This window comes from Artemia sp. Qi Xiang Cuo, chromosome 3 (genome assembly GCF_049724085.1).
Source record: "Artemia sp. Qi Xiang Cuo chromosome 3, ASM4972408v1, whole genome shotgun sequence".
NCBI classification, from domain to species: Eukaryota; Metazoa; Arthropoda; class Branchiopoda; order Anostraca; family Artemiidae; genus Artemia; species Artemia sp. Qi Xiang Cuo.
The window spans coordinates 78,550,988-78,571,142 of NC_142796.1; the positions used below are offsets into that span (position 1 = coordinate 78,550,988).

The 20,155-nt window shown below is 35.7% G+C and overlaps 1 protein-coding gene across 1 annotated transcript in view; it reads left to right on the forward strand.

Annotated features, from left to right (window-relative positions):
- The first annotated feature begins 369 nt into the window (after positions 1-369).
- Gprk1 (G protein-coupled receptor kinase 1) overlaps positions 370-20,155 on the forward strand; it is a 327,272-nt gene continuing 307,486 nt past the window's right edge. Inside the window, exon 1 of the mRNA XM_089086349.1 lies at positions 370-545. The gene's annotated coding sequence lies outside the window, so the exon portion shown is untranslated. The remainder of the gene's footprint in view (positions 546-20,155) is intronic.

Genomic DNA, 20,155 nt, shown 5'->3' on the forward strand with positions numbered 1-20,155 from the left:
TGTGGTACTATGGAAAAATGTAAAGCCGAGCATAGTGTAAAATCTAAAGCCAAGTGTAATTCTTGACAAGTATCCTCTTCTTTCGTGTTAGTCTCAAACAAAGCATTATTTGTGCTGGATAAAAACTGATGATTCTGGATAAGAACCCTCAGATCTCGAATTTTTGCCAGTTAATAGTTGACCTGCTTTCCAATTAAGTGCTTATTGTTTATTCTTTGGCTAAGTCTGAGAAGATAAAATAGATTTTTTTGTCCTGAAATGTTCTTAGCGCTATCTAGCAACAGTATACTCAAGTCTCCTTTATTTGTAATTTTCTATATAGCTAAGATAAAAATCAGTGAATATTTTTACAAATTTGTGATTATTTGATTGAGATATACTTTTAAGAAGTCAATCGCTAGCAGGAATTAGCAGGTACTAAAAAGCGAACCGTTGATAGTTTTGAAGTTGATGTGGATAAGTTCAGTCCCAGCCCAAAGCGTAGGCTGACAAGTATCTGGATTTACAAACAATAATTAGCCTTTTGAAGTAGGCTAAGCTACCTGGTAAATTTCTAAGTGGCACTGTAATTGAAGTGACAACATCATTTGATGCCTTTTTGGTAAAATTCTACTTTAGCTACTTTTGGCTATCTTGGAAAGGAGTTGGGTTAGGAAAATGAAACTTTCAGGGATAGATCTACAGGCTAAAGTATGTCCTGGGAAGGTATTTTGAAGTGCCTACCTCCACTCCCTCTCCCTCTAGAGGGTCCTGACCTTTGATGACCTTTAAAAATTGGTGTGTTATAAAAGTGAAACCTTGTAATATAGATCTTTTGCTTAAAATGAAGTCCAACAAAATTGTTTTTAGCTTCAAAACTTTGCTCAATCGTCATTTATAGAGTTTTAAAGATATGCAAATACATTTCCTAAATTTTCAAAATTAACATTGATATGGCTTAAAATACCATTCAGATAACAGAAATTGTATTTGCAGAACTAAAGACAGAGAAAATGAAACTGAAAATTAGGGTAAAATCTTATTTTGTCAAAATTTCAATAGGTCGGGACCTGTCATGTAGGCAAATTTCAGGACCCTCTAGAGGGAGAAGGAGAGGAGGTAGGTACTTCAAAATACCTTCCCAGGACATACTTTAGCCTGTAGACCCATCCCTGAAAGTTTCATTTTTCTAGCCTCACCCCTTTCCAAGATAGGTCAAAGTAACTAAAGTAGAATTTTACCGCCTTTTTTTATGCTCTTTCATAATTCAAAAATTGCTTCTGGGGCTAGTTGCATCTTGAGCCCTTAAAGGGGCACCAAAGGTATTTAATTTTTTTTTAACCAGAAAGAGAAGTTTTCAACAGTAGTTAAGTTATTAAAAAGTGATTTAAAAAACATATCACTAGTTTATAATTAAGTTGTTCAAGAGTAATATATTCCAAAAATACTTATTTATAAAAATTTAAACCTCATTTATTAGACCAACGATACTTTAAAGCCCAGCTCCCACTAGCGCCCAAGAACCCAAAACATTTACTTTAGCGCCCAAGAATCCATAGCGCCCACAGCTCCCAACTTGAAAGATAAATACAAGCACACCCAAGTATCAATTCATAAAGCCAAATAATAAGTTATTTTACCTTTGGTACAGCAAATTCTTCTTTCTTCTTTAAATAGCGATTTAAAAAATTATCCTAACTTAAGTTTGTAAATATCAGATGGTGCTAGCATGCATAAAAGAATTCTACTAGTCACAAAGATTAGAGTCAGAAAACCAATGTGTCGGCAAAGGGTACTTGACAAAGAGAGATCATATCAAGTTACAAGAGGGGAAATTTGGCTTCTGTTGGCAAACACATTTCGCAGAGACATATCAAGTTACAGGAGAGATCAACTTTGGGTTCTTTCTGGGCGTTCAGAAATATTTCAAATATGTCATTCATTTTTGGGTTCTGATAAATTAAAAATGCTTGTATTACATGCATGCGGGCGTTGGCCTTCTGTAGGCTTATTATGCCCAATACAGTGTTTTTATTAAGTGAAAAATAATTCATAGTTATATTTTCGGCCAAATAAGTATTCAAATAATCAATTTATTGTCAGTATAATTTTATTTTTAGCTAGGGCGCCAGATTCAAAGGTAAATATAAACCTTTGCTGAAACCGGATCTAGCTTCCAGGATCAAAGCTTTGATACTTTAGCTCCTCAGCTTCCAGAGTCCAAGCACCCAGGATCAAAAAAGAGCTTTAGACTTTGAGCCTGGGAAATTATCCTCAAAATTTCAGTTCAATCTAATTATTCCGTCCCGATTTTCCAAAAAAAAAAGATCAAGTTGCGGGTGGATGCTCTTGCGTCAAAAATAGATACTGGACACTAAAATAATAAGTTTATTAGTGTCTCTGTGGTACAAGGATTGCTGTTACTGACTGTCAGGCGGGAGATCCGGGTTCGATTCCCTGTCAGAGAAATTTTTTTTATATACTGAATTTAAAGTTTAAAAAAGAAACTCAGTTTTTTTTTAAATCCAATCTATTGCTTGGATTTAAAAAAGATGGAAAGATGGAAAAAAAATGTTTTTTTATTTGATTTCTGATTGTTACGAAATAATGGCGGGAAATCCAGCTCCCTCTCAGTAGAATTCTTTTGTGTATACCCGCACCATCTGTGATTTGCTAACTTTAGATATGATATTTGGCTTCTGTCGGCAAACACATTTCGCAGAGACATATCAAGTTACAGGAGAGATCAACTTTGGGTTCTTTCTGGGCGTTCAGCAATATTTCAAATATGTCATTCATTTTTGGGTTCTGATAAATTAAAAATGCTTCTATTACATGGATGCAGGCATTTGCCTTGTTTGGGCTTATGATGTCCTATACAGTGTTTTTATTAAGTGCAAAATAATTCATGCTTATATTTTCGGCCAAATAAGTATTCAAATAATAAATTTATTGTCAATATAATTTTATTTTTAACTTGGGTGGCAGATTCAAAGGTAAATAAACACCAGATTGCCTGGGATTTTGCAAGTTCGTGAGGTCCTTGCACTTTTTCTTCTTTGCCTCCAGTAAAAATTGCTATTTAAAGAAGAAAAAAGAATATTCAGTACCAAAGGTAAAATAACTTACTATGTGGTTCTATGAATTGATACTTGGGTGTGCTTGTATTTATCTTCCAAGTTGGGAGCTGTGGGCGCTATGGGTTCTTGGGCGCTAAAGTAAATGTTGCTATTTATTAGGCAACTCAAATGTATAACTGTTGGTAGGCTAAATATTTACCAACATAAGCATAGGGAGGGGGGCAGCTTCCCCCCCTAGACTTTCAAGTTTACATTAGATATGGCTGAAAAAGCTGATGGTTTAGAAAAAGCAGTTGATAAAACTCCATCACACTATCAACTGCCCCCCCCTAGACAATATGCTGCCTAATGCTGCATACGCCCATGTTTACCAAATCATATTATTGAGTTACAAATAAACTGAATATACCACTCAATGCCTTTTTTTTATGCTCTTTACAAATATAATAATCATTTTTGTTGCAAATGAGTTTACCCCCATCCATATTTATACAATTCAGGGTATATATTTGCACATTAGGGGGGTGGGGGTAAATTTTATTTCTGATGTAAATGAGAAGTAAGTTTAAACTTTCCCCCCACCCTTCTTATGTGCAAATATATACCCTAAATTAGTATATATATATATATATATATATATATATATATATATATATATATATATATATATATATATATATATATATATATATATATATATATATATATATATATATATATATATATATATATATATATATATATATATATATATATATATATATATATATATATATATTTCTCAAACCATTGCTCTACAAGAGTTTTAGCTTTAATTTGCAGAGTTGGGTTTGAAGGTCAACCCATTTTTCTTACCTCACTGTCTTATTTGTAACATAAATTTGTGGAGTTTGTCACCCCTTTTTTTTATCACTACCAAAGGTTTCAATTACTGCAAAATTTTACCAGTATAAGTACTTCTGATGACAGTGTTATCATACAGGCTGAATTTGCTTTTCTTTGACAAAAAAAGAGCAACAACAAAACTAGAATTCAGCACTTTCCTTTGGCATCATCTCTTTTGTTTCTTAAAAAGAGCACTGTATCTTTAACTTTTAATTAAAATAAATCCTCTTTCAATAATCTATGACTATTGGTTGGATATGTTCCCTCCGGAAAAAAAACATGTATGTTTGTCCATCCTTGTTGGGAAAAATAAGAAATTTTATGTTTTTTTAGATAGTGGATTTAGGTTTCTTATGTAGGCCTATGTTGGATTTTTTTTCCATCAATATTGCACCCATTTAGGGGATTTTAACTTTTTTTCCTAAAATAATTTAAATTTTCATATACAAATAGATTTTGATGAGCTCCTTTGAAATTAATAAGTTTTTTGTATTTAGAATAGCCACAAATGTTCCATTTTACTATTTGTATAACAATGTGTCAAGAATAATAATAATGCCTGAAAAATGTGTACCACTTCAAATATTTCTCACAAGAGTAGAATTTAAATTGTCAAATTTGAATTACAGGGCCATTTTTTTGTAATTTTTAAGGAGATATCTTTGAACAAATAATTTCTGTAATGATGCCTCCTTACCCCTTCCCAGGGAAGCCCATGGACCAAATATTTTATTTTAATCTTAAAATATTTCTGAAATAAGGAGGAAAAATTGCCTGGCAGGACCCATTTTAAATACTTAGTTTAAAGATATTCCTTGGAATGAAGGGTGGTTAGGGATATACTTCAATACTTCTCTCCCCATCTATATTTATCTGAAGCCTTACTAGAAGTTCAAAAATTTGGGCATAAAAATGCACTTTTATGGGATTTGGACACACTGTCAACGACAGAAATATCAACTGATCCTTCTCTGTAATAGCTGACAGATAATTATACATAACCACATAATTTTCTAAATCAACTCAGGCAAATAAAGCTTTAAATGTCTGTATTTCTGTTTGGTTTGTATGAATTGTATGCATTGTTAGGAACAAACGTGCTGCTGCATGTCATTATGTTGTCTTGTAAAGCATGGTTTTTCCCTAATTCTAACTTGATAAGGTTTTCCCAAACTTCCTTCAATACTAATTTGGTTCCAAGTTATTGTTTTGTGCCACAAAACAGAAGAAATGCCACTTTGCTGTAGTGTGATCTTTTTTTTGTTGCTTAAAAAGGCCCCTAGATCCTTCAATTTTAGTTGAATTAGTCCACAGTTTTCAAAATCATTGGTTTGGCAAGCTTTTTATTTTTGATGAAGTCTAAAAATATCCCACTATCAGTACTTGTTTGGTATCACCCCTGGAAAAAAATACCAACAACAAATTGACAATTAGTGTCAATGACCATCCTTATCAGAAAAAAAAACTTCTGCAGATAGTGGCTTGAAACCTCTATATCAGGGTTCTCTTATATGCTAATTTTGATTGAACAATTTTCATCAGCATCAATTCCACCTATTTTCTTTGGGGGGGGGTTCTTTCTAGAGAATGACAAATTTTCTCAGGCTCATATTTTGCTGAAGGATAAGTTGCACTTCAACAAATTTTACATATTTCATATCACCCTATAAAGCCTATTTCTTCTTATGTTTTATAGTTATCAAAACTCCTTTTAAGAATTTAGCAGGAGTTAGTACCTACTTATGGCGCTGTTTGTTACCATGAGCTGTTTGACTTGTAATTTTTTTATTTTTTTATTTTTAACACATTCAAGATTAGTTTACAATCTGAAACCATCCTGATTTGATATGGTTGTACACTGCATTGAAGAATTCGTATGCGTTTTGTGTTGAGATATGTTTTATAGTTTAAGCATAAACAACAGCACTGCAATGCCAATTTAGTTGTATTATTTCTCAGTTCTATTGCAAACAAGAAAAGGAACATATAAATTTTGCCTGTTGAATTTAGGCTAGTTGTTTTTGTTTCTGTGGCCAATAAAACTTGGAAAATCTCCCTCCTATAATTGATTTTTTTATTCTTCAATTAAGGAAAAATTGATATGCAGGGACGTGCCGTGATAGCTGTTTTGGAAGGACCTGGCTTTGAGATGAAGAGACAACCAAAAAAAAAAAAAAAAAAAAAACAACAACAAAATGGGACATTTATTTTGGTGAATTACAGAGCTATAGAAAAAATTGGAAGAGTATTGAAATTGGAGCAAAAACATATGGGGCTTAAAGGTCTACATTGCCTTGGTTCATGACATGTAAATTATGTATTTGAAGCAATTAAGTTTACTGTGTGACAATTCCTGGCTTTGCTATAACTAGACTGTACTGTTTTTAGCTTTTATGGTTTGGCATTTTCAGACATTTCTAATTGCAGTATATCCAAGGATTTCTACCCTTCTGGTTAATTTTTTTTAGGAAGATGAGATGTAGTTCTCAATTATTTAGATTGTGCTGATAATTTATCATGGTATAGTTCACCTCTTGAAATAGACTATCTTTAAAAAAAAACAAAAAACATTAAAGCTATACATCACTATAATTTCATTTCTGATTGTTCTTTTAATATTCAAGAAAGATGAGATAAATTTTCAGTTAATTAATTTCAATTCATCTAATAAAGTATTTATAAAAATATGGACAAAACTACATGCTAGAAATTCATTAGGATTTACAAACGTAATTGCAGTGATTTAACTTTTTATTTCATCAGCCCTACATATTGGAGAATCATTACTGGGAGGATGAAGGGCATATTGAGTATTCTTTTGTATCCTGGGTGCCTTTTGTTTAAATAAATCCATTTAAATAAAATCAAGCTTATTCACCCTTGCTCACTCCTCAGCCTTATCAAAATCAACCTTATTCACTCCTCAGTCCTGACAAATTATCCCAACAATATATATTAAAAACTAAATTCTAACCCTTGAATCGGGGATTTGACATGATAATGGGAGTTATCAAGCATGCAATCAAGCACCTTCTGTGCAGGTTGAGGGCCATTACAAGGGCTGCCAGATTTTGAATTTTAAAGGTTAAATGGAGGCTACAAGTAGGTTTGCTATAAACATTCATCCTGTAGGGGTCAGATATGTATTTGAAAGCAACTGTGTCATAATGTGCCATTGTGTCCTCTGAGAGGCAGAGTATATCATGTCTACCTTTTTCATAGTTGTTAAACTGATTGGTTATCACAGAATTTTATCTTGGTAGATTTTTGGGCCAAAGTCATTGTTTTATGGCAGCAACTGGTGCTTGGAAGTGGCACAAAATCAAATTGACAAGTTCAAATTTATGTCAGGGAATCCCCTCCATAGGACCTATTGCAAGAGAATCTTGCCAGTGTCCAAGCCAAACCATTCCTGGGCTCAGATCTGTAAGGACAGTTTCCCAGTTCCTTATCTGCTATAATTTCAAGTGATGTGTTGAATCAGAGAGTCCACAGGTATGCAGACCTGCCTTATATCAGTCGTATCTTGAGTAGCTATCAAAGACCTTTTTTTTTACTTTTGAGCCTCATTTGTTAAGGAGATATCAAGGTAGTGCCCCATCTGGAACTTTATCTGTGGAACCAACTGAGTTCATATTCAATTCAGGAATACCCATCAACAAGGCCTTTTTAGAGAGAGATAAATCAGCTTCCTGGACCCAAAAGCACTGTTTTCAGTACTGTCAGGTACTTTGATCTGAAGCTATTATCAGTACCAGGATGTAAAGAGCTCACAGGTGTAAGAGCTCTTAATTGTCTCTCTACCACCAGTAATTTCCTAGTGCAGAGGCAGTGTCACAGTTGATTTCTCCTACATATTGGCCCTTATGCTCACATAAACAATGAAAAAAAAATAATCAAATCATGGTTGGCAAAGTCCAACCACATTTAAAACTAATAAAATGATTTTGATTTCTTTTTAAGTGAATGCTGATTTTGTTATTGTGCAAGATGTTCTTTTTAGCTCGTTTTCCTCATATAACTGATTTTTGTCACAATTTCAAGACTTCATAGCTAAGTGGTAAAAAGCTAGCCTGTGGCCATAGAAAACATTGTTGTGTTGATCTTCCCTTTAAGAACAGCTTAACAAACAGTTTTTGGCAATAATCTTAGAGCTGTGAGGATTTCAGATATAACCTTTAGGTGCGACAGCAACGTTTGCTTTTTGTATGGATGGCTTATACCCTGCAAAAAGACATTTTGTAGAACTACTCTTTCTTGGACCTTAACAGAATTAAATTGGAAGGATTATAATCCTTCCAATTTAATTGGAAGGATTATAATGCAAATTTCACTTTCTGATTTTGCCTGTTTTTGTTAAAATTTACTATTGTCAGTCATACCCAGCACTTAAAGTGATAAATTAAATATTTTTTTTTTCCTAATTTTTCCAAGATATCTGGAAAAATGTGTACTACTGTTTAGTTTTCTTTGGTTTATTGGCATTTCTTATCCAGGATCTACAAATTCACAAAAAATGCCCAATCAATTCTGATCAGTTTGGGCACAAACTGAATGAGTTTGTAATGGGTGAGACAGACTGGATTGTTTAGAGTAAGTCTTGCTCTGAATGCTGCTGCTACCATTACTATTAACAATTCACTGCAGCACCAAGCCGTCTCAGTACAACACAGCAGTGCACATTCCAACTCCACTACTATCTTTTCAATGGTCTATTGTTTCCCCCTATAAGCTTTCGATTTCCCTCAAACTTTTTCTTATGATCTCTACCCAGCCCGTTCGAGGACGACCTACTTTTCATTTGACTCCAAATAGATTGCCAAAAAGTACAATCTGTCATTCTTCATCCATAAAAACATGTCCTAGCCATATTATCCTTTCTTTTATTACAACTGTAGAAAATGAGAGTAAACCGCATTCTTGGTACTGCTTGTTGTTTGAAATTGGTCAGTCAAATGCGTCCCTAAAACTATCATTAGACAATTTCTCTGGTACAAATTTAGCAGATTACCCTCTGCTTTTTGAGCACCCATGCTTGAGAACTATGTTTTACCACTGTCATGTAGCTTCCAATATTTTAATCTTGGTTTGCAGACTTATCTTCCTGTTCTTCGAAACTTCTACTTTCCTACTTTTGACATATTCACTGCATCCTCTATATTTACTAATAACATTACTCAGGTAAGTGAAGCTATCCACTTGATCAATCTTCATGTTACCCAACATCACCTCTTCACCTGCATTTCTTCTTAGCCTAAGCAACTTAGTCTTGTTAATATTAATCCTCAAACCTGTTGTTGCATCCTAAGCCCTCAAAACCAAGTAAGTGTCTGTGTTTACTGTATACAAGAACATGCTGTTAGGATTTTCAGGCAAAATGTCCAAGGTATGTTAGGTATGCAAATGAATCTTACTCCTCTGATGACAAAGAAAAAACAAAAAGGCACACGCACACACAACTACAAACAAATAAAACGAGTACTCAGCTTATCAGAGAACTAAGTCCTTAAACCTCTGTCATCTTTTATCTTGTAAAAATTATTTTCCAATTAGGCCTGAGAAGGGAGGAATTGGACGGAAATGTCATCAAACTCCTTACAGTTGAGAATAACATGACATATTGGTCAAATGATACATTAAAGTGATTTATTTTTGTAAATGACTGGGGAACAACATAAAAACTGATCTTAGATGGTTTTGTATTTAGACATTCTTTTGAAAATATGAACTTCGAGTCTGTATCAGTCTCCTTTTGGTTTCAAAGAATTTTTGCAGTGATTACTCTGCTCTTCATTATCTTTGTCCTCTGCTTCTTATCACCAATTACAATTAATTAATATAAAGAAGACCATTGGGCCAGGGCGATCCTATTAAACTATATTATTGCACCTTAATAAATGGACAATCTTACAAAATAATCTTCTTTAACCTCATTAGCTTGGACGTTAATCTTTAGAAAATTCTTTTTGTAGTGTTTGCTGATTCTTTGCAGCTAAATATGAGGTGTTGTAGCGTGTCTTCAAATAAAAAAATAGTCTCCAGTTCTCCCCCCCCCCCCTTTTCCAATCATGCTCTTCTTTCATGTGGATCAAGTATTACTTCAAATTTTGAAATAGAGGAAATCTTGTTTGCGTAATAAGAACATGGGCACCAGTTTGCGTGGATTCTTGAAGGGAAATCTTGTTCAGATGTATCTGCTTTTTTTGTAATTAAATCTGTTGCTTTCAATTCTCTGGTGACTTGGAACGTGGCGTAGATAAAGCTCTATGCTCTTCTCCTGAATGCTTTTTGTTATTTCCCTTCGAATATATTTGGATAAGATAAGATATTAAAAAAAAAAAAATCACTATCACAAGCCCACAAAGGGCCGAATTCAGACTTTAGAGTTGACAAATCATATGATTACAAGAAAACTGGCTAAAATGCAAAATCAACAACGAAAAAGAAAAATCATAATTAATAAACATTTGTGCGCCAATAACTTAACTGTAAAAAGTCAGTTAAAAAGTTAAAAAGATAAAAACTGGTCGAACTGAACTTAAAAAAAATACAAGTAAAAAAAAAAAAAATTAAAAGGGAGAGGGGACAAAATAAGCGAATAAATACAAAAAAAGAACGAGATATAAATATATGTAAAAATTAAAAGGAACACTAAAACGTGTCAATAAGTTAACTACGTTAAACCAATAAAAAGTTACGATGATAAAAACTGGTCAAAAAACGGGGGGGGGGGAGCCAAAAATAAGTGAATAAAAACTAAAAATAGAACGAAATATAAAAAATAAAAGGGACATTAAAAAAGAGTGAAGGGGGGAGGGAGGGGGCAAAGCAAGAAAATAAGTGCAAGAACCTGGGCAGCACCATCATCCAATAAAAAAAGGGAGAAATTAGTGGGATATTTTATTCATTTTTGCTGTGATGAAGGGGACAAATGTTTTTTCATATCTGGAAGTAACGTAATGAATAGGGGACAAAATAGGAATGCGCTAAGAAACAGCTCGAGGTGGCCGTAATCTAGATGGGGCGCTAAGTTTGTTTAGGAGCTTAAGGAGGGCGATAGACACATAAGCTCTATGGATGATATCTTTAACATGGATATCCCACTTTAAATTTGAAAAAATTGTGACGCCAAGTAGTTTAAAGGAGGAAGCAGAAATTTCAGTAGGAATAGGATTAGAAAAAAAGGGCGAGGATTTGAGGAAACAGATTGGCATTATCATGGACTTAGAGTGGTTTCCTGTCATGTCTAAGTCCGAGTTTTCATCTCAAATTTCATTGAGGATACTCATGGGGTCGCTTATTAAATATCTGAAGCAAGTTTCAACAACCATTAGGTCATCAGCAAATTTTCATCGGTCAGGAAATTCCTTCTTGAGGCTGTTAATTATGACTGAAAAAAAGAGGGGGCTTAGGGAAGTACCTTAGGGTATGCCATTGTGGACAGGGAGAGGATTTGAATAATGATTCTGGTATTTGGCAACCTTCGATCTATTTGTTAAGAAGGAGGCAACCAATTTCACCAGTAAGGTTTCAATATTGAACTCGCTGACTAGTTTCTCAACTGAAATATTATGGTTAATAAGGTCAAATGCTTTCTGAAGGTAAATGGAAATTAAATTTAGCAAGGAATTAGGTGTTCTAAGGATTTTCCCGTTGTGGTCGACAAGAGAAACGAGGTAGTGGGAAGTAGAAGTGGATTTTAGGTTCCCGAAATGCCTCAGGTCAATGTCTAAGGCCGTCTTGCTTCCTTCCAGGGAACCATCTGTAAGTAGTTGGAAGAAATGAATGTATTTAGTTGAATTTTTGTGAATAAAGGTTCCTTTTTGAAAGTTTAAAGTCCCGTCTTTATTTTCACACATTTCTTATCATTTTTTGAATCTCCTGTATTGCATCAACCTTAACTTTTATGCAAGACATAGAACTCTCGTTTTTATCCTAGTATAGAGCTTGACTACTATCTTAATGTTTTCTAACAAATATTGATTTTTTTTTATGATTTAATATGATTTCTTACAGGGTGATATGACTTTTCTAGAGACAGGGTGGTTATGAGTTTATGTTATTGAAACCATTGCTATTTCAGTTAATATAGCTTCTCTAATGCCAATTAGCCTACGATATATAGATAAATTAGATATACTGTGTAATGTTTTCAAAATAGGCAGGTACTACTCAAAATGGCTGTAAGGGCTCTGTTTAACCAATATTTCTTATCATTTTTCGAATTTCTTGTATTGCATCAACCTTAACTTTTATGCAAGACATAGAACTCTCGTTTTTATCCTAGTATGGAGCTTGACTACTATCTTAATGTTTTCTAACAAATAATTGATTTTTTTTATGATTTAATATGATTTCTTACAGGGTGATATGATTTTTCTAGAGACAGGGTGGTTATGAGTTTATGTTATTGAAACCATTGCTATCTCAGTTAATATAGCTTCTCTAATGCCAATTAGCCTACGATATATAGATAAATTAGATATACTGTGTAATGTTCTCAAAATAGGCATGTACTACTCAAAATGGCTGTAAGGGCTCTGTTTAACCAATAATAAATCCAAAATAACTCGGTTATGAATATTTCAGCTTGTTGGTAAAATTGTACGTTAAAGAAGGATTTTAGTCCCTCTCTATTGAAGTCTCTTTCAGCTCGTGCTGAATTCAAGAGTGCTAAAACTCTCGAGAAAGAGATCGTATTCCTCCCTCCCAATATTTTTAGTTAAGAGACGAAATGTACACACTCCAGAATCTCATTTCTTTTTATTATCTGGAAGATGCTGAAACATCGCCGAATATGAAAAGAACAGAAAAGATGTGTTTTGAATGAAATCGTTTCTTAAGTTGTTTGTATTTTTGTTCTCTAGATTTGCCTCAGGCTATAAAATTGTTAAACAAAATTGCAGAAATTTCATCAAGAAGTCACAAATTGACAAACACTCAGAAAAGAGCTGTAGTGGAATGTAAATAGTTAAGGAAAAAAGTTCAAACATGGAGAAAGGCCGAACCTATAGGAGGAGAGGGGGTTCAGAAGCTCTTTAGAAGAAGATTGGTTCCTCAAAAGTGAATTTAGAGATTTGTTTATTTAATTTATGTCTTAACTGTTTTACTTTTTAAGGTTCTGATGAGTAACATAGGCTGTTAAATCTGTACTAACAATGTTGCAATCTCTTCACCCTCCTCTTAAATGATGTGCAAGTATTAGCGTTTGCAATACTGTATTACCGTCAGCCGTGTATCAAAAGGTCGTATCTCCATAATTGTAAATTTTCAGAAGAGCAAAAAATCCTCATAACTTATTTATTTCTCCTCCAATAACCATAAAAAAAAATGGATTGATATTTAAAATCAATACATATCAATCCGTTTTTATTTTATAGTTATCGAAGGGGAAATAAAAAAGTAGTGAGTTTTTTTTTGCTCATCTGGAAATTTACAATTATGGAGATACGACCATTTGAAACCCGACTGATGATATGTTCAAATAACTATCCTTCACTTTTGTATGAGTGTATGCATGTTTAGGGACAGATGCAAGCTCATATGGCAAAACGGTTTTTGAAACTGGATGGCTATGTATATATCTTTTTGTTGGTTTTTGTCCAAATGGTTATATCTCGATTTTCGCTCGCTAGCAATTTGGCCCTGCTAGGATCAGAATTTTTATTTCACAGTAAAAAAAAAGCAGAAATTATTAGTTTGCTGTGGCAAGATCTTAAATTGATATGCTATGTAAACTATAGGCCTATAGCTTGTCAATAGTTCTACACCATTTGGCTTTGTCAAAATCTTCGGTCGATTGCAATTAGCCTTGTTTGGGTCAAATATTTTTTTTCGCATAACAAAATGAAAAAATATAAATGTTTTTACTTTTAAAACTTTAATAAATCAAATAATATTAACATTTTGATTACTAAATATCAGTATATGTATATTAAACTGACATTGCACATTCATTTGTATTTTTTCAGTAAAGTGCAAATTTTGTTCTGGCCTTGAGAACGCACAGGGGTTTTGCGCCCAAATTATGTTAATTTCTGCTCGTTTTGAGCTTGACTCGGTTAATAATTGTAATTTCTCTTCGTTTTGGGTTTCAGTCATTTATCGATGCTGATTTGTGGTAGTTTCACGCTTGGTAGATTATTTGATTTAATTTTTGCTCATTTTTTGTTAATGGAGTTCTTTACTTTTCATTGAAAAACTTATTTTGTGGAAAAAGTTTTTTAAATTAATTTCTTTTCGTTTTATATTGACATAGTCTTTTGAAGGAAAAAGAAAATAATACTTTAAATCTTTTTGTTTTTTAAGACTTTATAGTTTGGCCTGCTATTTGTATGCTGGAGAAAAATTTTCAGCAATTTTTAACAACATACACCCTTTTAAAAATCTGGACATAAATAGTACTGTTTAATTTTGTTTCATACCTCCTCTAGTTGACCTGAAATGGAAAACTTGATACCATTCGCAAAAAAATCTGTTTAATTTCTTTGACTGCTTGGATACACTTAAGATATTTTGTTTTGGTTAATTTTTAAGAGCAGAATTGGGTGGTTGGGGGTGTGTGGGTGGGCGTGGGTGGGGGATTAGTTGCCCTCCAATCACATTCGGCTATTAAGAATGGCATCAACCCTTTCTATTTTCAATCAAATGAGCCTTTTTCAATGTTCCCACGACAACTCCTTTGGTACAAAGTGTCCTGGTCTGAACAACAACAACAAAAAATAATACGTTTTGCTCACATCGATCTGTACTATAAAAATGTCAAGGCTTTCATTCACTTTTGACTATTTAAAAGGGTACTAGGCCTTTCGATTTCCAATCGAATGAGCCCTTTTGGAAACGAAAACGCTTTCTATAAACACCTTATATGCCCCCAGGGCATAAATTACAACCCTTACCCTAAGGTTTGTTAGGGTGGTTGTCATCCTCTAAGACCAAATTTCCAGAACTTTCAACTACGTTAAACAACTTGGCTATCTCCAAATTTTGATTGGATGTGTTTGGGGAAATGGTGAACGTGAGAAGGGTGTTAGTCACCTTCCAATCACTTTCGACTATTAAAAAGGGCACAAGCCACTCCAATATCCAGTTGAATGAGCGCTTTTCGAAGTTTCTACGACAACTTCTTCGATACGATGTCCCCAGCTCTAAAGAAAAAAATCAATAAATAATACATTGTGCCAACATCGTTCTTATATGCCCCCAGGGCATAACTTAAAACCCTTGCCCTTAGAGTTGTGGGGGATTGTCCTCCTCTTTACTTAGTCCCCATTTCTTGTCTCGTTCTCGAGTGTCCCCGTTTCTTGTCTCGTTCTCGAGTGTCCCCATTTCTTGTCTCGTTCTCGAGTGTCCCCGTTCTTTACTTAGGCAGCGAGATCGTGCTGCCTGTAATTTATACAACAACTTTCTATATAAACCTTATATGCCCCCAGGGCATAGCTTACAACCCTTGCACTGAGGGCTCTGAGGAGGTTATCATCCTAAAAGACTTAATTTCCAAAACGTTCAACTACGTTGAACAAAATATCTCAAATTTTTGATTGGATGTGTTTTGGAAAATGGTGGGCGTGAGAGGGGCGTTAGTCGCTATCCAATCACTTTCAACTATTAAAAATTAAACTAACCTTTTCAGTTTCCTCTTGAATTAACACTTTTTAAGATTCTACAAAAACGCTCTCAAAAAGAACTTTATTTAACGCACGGTGTAACTTACAACCTCTGCCCTGAGGGCTGTGGGGTTGTCATCCTTAAAGGTTTAATTTCCAAAAATTTTCAACTACGTTGAATGAAATAGCTATCTAAAAATTTTGTTTGGATGTGTTTTGGGAAAAGGTGGGCATGAGAGGGGGGTTAGTTGCCCTCAAATCACTTTCGACTATTAAAAAGGGTACTATCCCTTTGAATTTCAAATCGAATGAGCCGTTTTTCAAGTTTCTACGACGAAGATTTCAATAAAAACCTTATATGGCCCCAGGGCATAACTTAGAATCCTTGCCGTGAGGGTTGTGGGGGAGTGTCCTCCTCAAAAAATATTTTCAACTGGAAATCAACTACGTTGAACAAAATGGCTATCTCAAAATTTTTATTGGATGTGTTTGGGGGAATGATGGGCGTGGGGGGGGGGGTCTAGTTGCCCTCCAATCACTTTCGACTATTAAAAAGGGCTCTAGCCCTTTGAATTTCCAATCGAATGAGCTTTTTTTGAAGTTTCTACGACAACGCCATCTTTAAAAACCTTATATGCCCCCCGTGCATAACTTAAAACCCTTGGCCTGAGGGCTGTGGGGGAGTGTTCTCCTCAAAAACACATTTTCTATCTAGAAATCAACTATGCTGAAGAAAATGGCTATCTCGAAATTTTGATTGGATGTGTTTGGGGGAATGATGGGCGTGGGGGGTGGGGGGGGGGGCTAGTTGCCCTCCAATCACTTTCGACTAATTAAAAGGCCACTAGCCCTTTGAATTTCCAATCGAATGAGCTTTTTTTGAAGTTTTTTGAGGAGTGTCCTCCTCAAAAACAAATTTTTTATCTGGAAATCAACTATGCTGAACAAAATGTCTATATCAAAACTTTGATTGGATGTGTTTGGGGGAATGACGGGCGTGAGGGGGGGCTAGTTGCCCTCCAATCACTTTCGACTATTAAAAAGGGCACTAGAACTCCTAATTTCCAATCGAATGAGCCCCTTTTGAAGTTTCTACGACGACCCGTTCGATATGAAGTACCCAGCTCTAAAGGAAAAAAAAATAATAAATAGTGAATTGTGCCAACACTATATATATCCTCTGGACATAACTTGACATTCTTGCCCCGAGGGTTCTGGGGTGGCTAGTACATTGTGCCAAAATCGTTCTTATATGCCCTCAGGGCATAACTTAAAACCCTTGCCCTGAGGGTTGTGGGGGAGTGTCCTCCTCAAAAACATATTTTCTATCTGGAAATCAACTATGCTGAACAAAATGGCTAACGCCATCTTTAAAAACCGTATATGCCCCCAGGGCATAACTTAAAACCCTTGGCCTGAGGGCTGTGGGGGAGTGTCCTCCTCAAAAACATATTTTCTATCTGGAAATCAACTATGCTGAACAAAATGGCTATCTCAAAATTTTGATTGGATGTGTTTGGAGAAAGGATGGGCGTGGGGGGGGGGGGGCAGGCTAGTTGCCCACCAATCTCTTTCGACTATTAAAAAGGCCACTAGCCCTTTGAATTTCCAATTGAATGAGCTTCATTGAAGTTTCTACGACAACGTCATCTTTAAAAACTTATATGCCCCCAGGGCATAACTTCAAACCCTTGCCCTGAGGGTTGGGGGGGAGTGTCCTCCTCAAAAACATATTTCCTATCCTGAAATCAACTACGCTGAACAAAATGGCTATCTCAAAATTTTGATTGGATGTGTTTGGGGGAATGATGGGCGTGGGGGAGGGGCTAGTTGCCCTCCAATCACTTTCGACTATTAAAAAGGGTACTAGCCCTTCGAATTTACAATCGAATGAGCCTGTTTGGAAGTTTCTACTACAACGCCTTCTATAAAAAACCTTATATGCCCCCAGGGCATAACTTAAAACCCTTGCCCTTAGGGCTTAGGGGGAGTGTCGTTCTCAAAAACATATTTTCTATCTGGAAATCTACTACGCTGAACAAAATGGCTATCGCAAAATTTTGAGGGGCTGTGTGTGGGGGACTGCCGGGTGTGAGGGGGGGAGGCTAGTTGCCTTCCAATCATTTTCAACTACTGAAAAGGGCACTAGAACTGTCAATTTTCAAACGAATGAGCTCCTCTTTGAGTTTCTACGACAACCCCTTCCATATGACGTGCCCTGCTCTACAGTAAAAAAAATACTAATATTACATTGTGCCAACATCGTTCTTATATGCCCTCAGGGCATAACTTAAAACCCTTGCCGCGAGGGTTCTGGAGTGGCTAGTACATTGTGCCAAAATCGTTCTTATATGCCCTCAGGGCATAACTTAAAACCCTTGCCCTGAGGGCTGTGGGGGAGTGTCCTCCTCAAAAGCATATTTTCTATCTGGAAATCAACTACGCTGAACAAAATGGCTATCAAAATTTTGATTGGATGTGTTTAAGGAAATGATGGGGTTGGGGGGGGGGCTAGTTGCCCTCCAATCACTTTCGACTATCAAGAAGGGCACTAGCTCTTTGAATTTCCAATCGAATGAGCATTGTTTGAAGTTTCTACGACAACGCCATCTTTAAAAACCTTATATGCCCCCAGGGCATAACTTAAAACCCTTGCCCTGAGGGTTTTGGGGGAGTGTCCTCTTCAAAAACATATTTTCTATCCTGAAATCAACTACGCTGAACAAAATGGCTATCTCACAATTTTGATTGGATGTGTTTGGGGAAATGATGGGCGTGGGGGGGGGGCTATTTGCCCTCCTATCTCTTTTGACTATTAAAAAGGGTACTAGCCCTTCGAATTTACAATCAAATGAGCCTGTTTTGAAGTTTCTACGACAACGCCTCTGTAAAAAGCTTATATGCCCCCAGGGTATAACTTAAAACCCTTGTCCTGAGGACTTTGGGGAGTTTCCTCCTCAAAAACACATTTTCTATCTGGAAATCAACTACGCCGAACAAAATGGCTATATCAAAATTTTGATTGGATGTGTTTGGGGGAATGACGGGGGTGAGGGGGGGGGGGCGTCGTTCTTATATGCCCTCAGGGCATAACATAAAACCCTTCACCCGAGGGTTGTGGGGGAGTGTCATCCTAAAAAACATATAATCTATGTGGAAATCGAGTAAGCTTAACAAAATAGCTCTCCCAAAATTTAGATTGGATGTGTTTGGGAAAATGATGGGCGTGGGGGGGGGATATTTGCCCTCCAATCACTTTCGACTATTAAAAAGGGCACTAGTCCTTTAAATTTCCAATCGAATGAGCCTTTTTTGAAGTTTCTATGACAACGCCTTCTATAAAAACCTTATATGCCCCTAGGTCTTAACTTAAAACCGTTGCCCTGAGGGTTGTGGGGGAGTGTCCTCCTCAGAAACATATTTTTTATCTGGAAATCAACTACGCTGAACAAAATGGCTATCTCAAAATTTTGATTGGATGTGTTTGGGGGACTGATTGGCGTGGGGGGTGGCTAGTTGCCTTCTAATCACTTTCGACTATTAAAAAGGGCACTAGAACTCTCAATTTCCAATCGAATGAGCCCCTTTTGAAGTTTCTACGACGACCCCTTCCATATGAAGTGCCCTTCTCTAAAGGAAAAAAAATATCGTTACATCGTTCTTATATGCCCTCAGGGCACAACTTAAAACCCTTGCCCCGATGGTTGTGGGGGAGTGTTCTTCCCAAAAACATATTTTCTATCTGGAAATCAACGACGCTGAACAAACGGGACATGTCAAAACGTTTATTGCATGTATTGGGGTGAAGGATGGGCGTGGGGGGGGCGAGAAGTGCTAAAACTTCTTTTACCGCTTAAATTGGGCGCTACTCCTCCCATTTTCAACTGAAAGAAACCCTCTTAATGTTTCCATAATGATTGCTTTGATTCGAAGCGCTTTGGGGGAGAGAAAAAAAACACATTGTGCCCACATCGTGCTTTACTTAGGCAGCGCTAGGGCTCTTTAGCCCTAGTGCTGATGATTGTAGAAGAGCTCTTTAATATGGAAATTGATAGTTATGAGTTGAAATATTCAACTTTCATCAACTGTGAAAATTTGTACTGTCTGTGGTAAAGTTTAGTGCTGATGGTATCGCCTTTTCTGCATATTTTGAAATCATACATAGATTGTGAACGTGCATTCAAATAAAAACCATGAGCAATACTGCAGTTTTCCAACGGTAAAAGTAACAGCATCATGATTTTTGTCTAAGAAGTTGTTTCCCTTCGGTTTGCCAATTAATCAATGGCGCATCTCGTATTAACAAGAAAAGTTATTTGGACTTTTCCCCTTGGAAAGCATTTTACTTAATAGAAGATGAGGATTTTCTCCTGACAATATGGAGCATGCTCCATGGAGAAAGTCCCCTGGGCCTTTGTTTCTGAGATGGAGAAAAACCTTTAGTTCACTGCGACTTTGTGAAAGTTGTGATATGTTTTCTAATCGATAACCCTCTATTAGGAATGCGATATTATGCAATGAGCGCAATGGTTGTGATACTTGGTTAGTTGCTCTTCCTACATCGTGAGGCCTTATTTTTTCATATATTTTTTTTAGCGTCCTAGA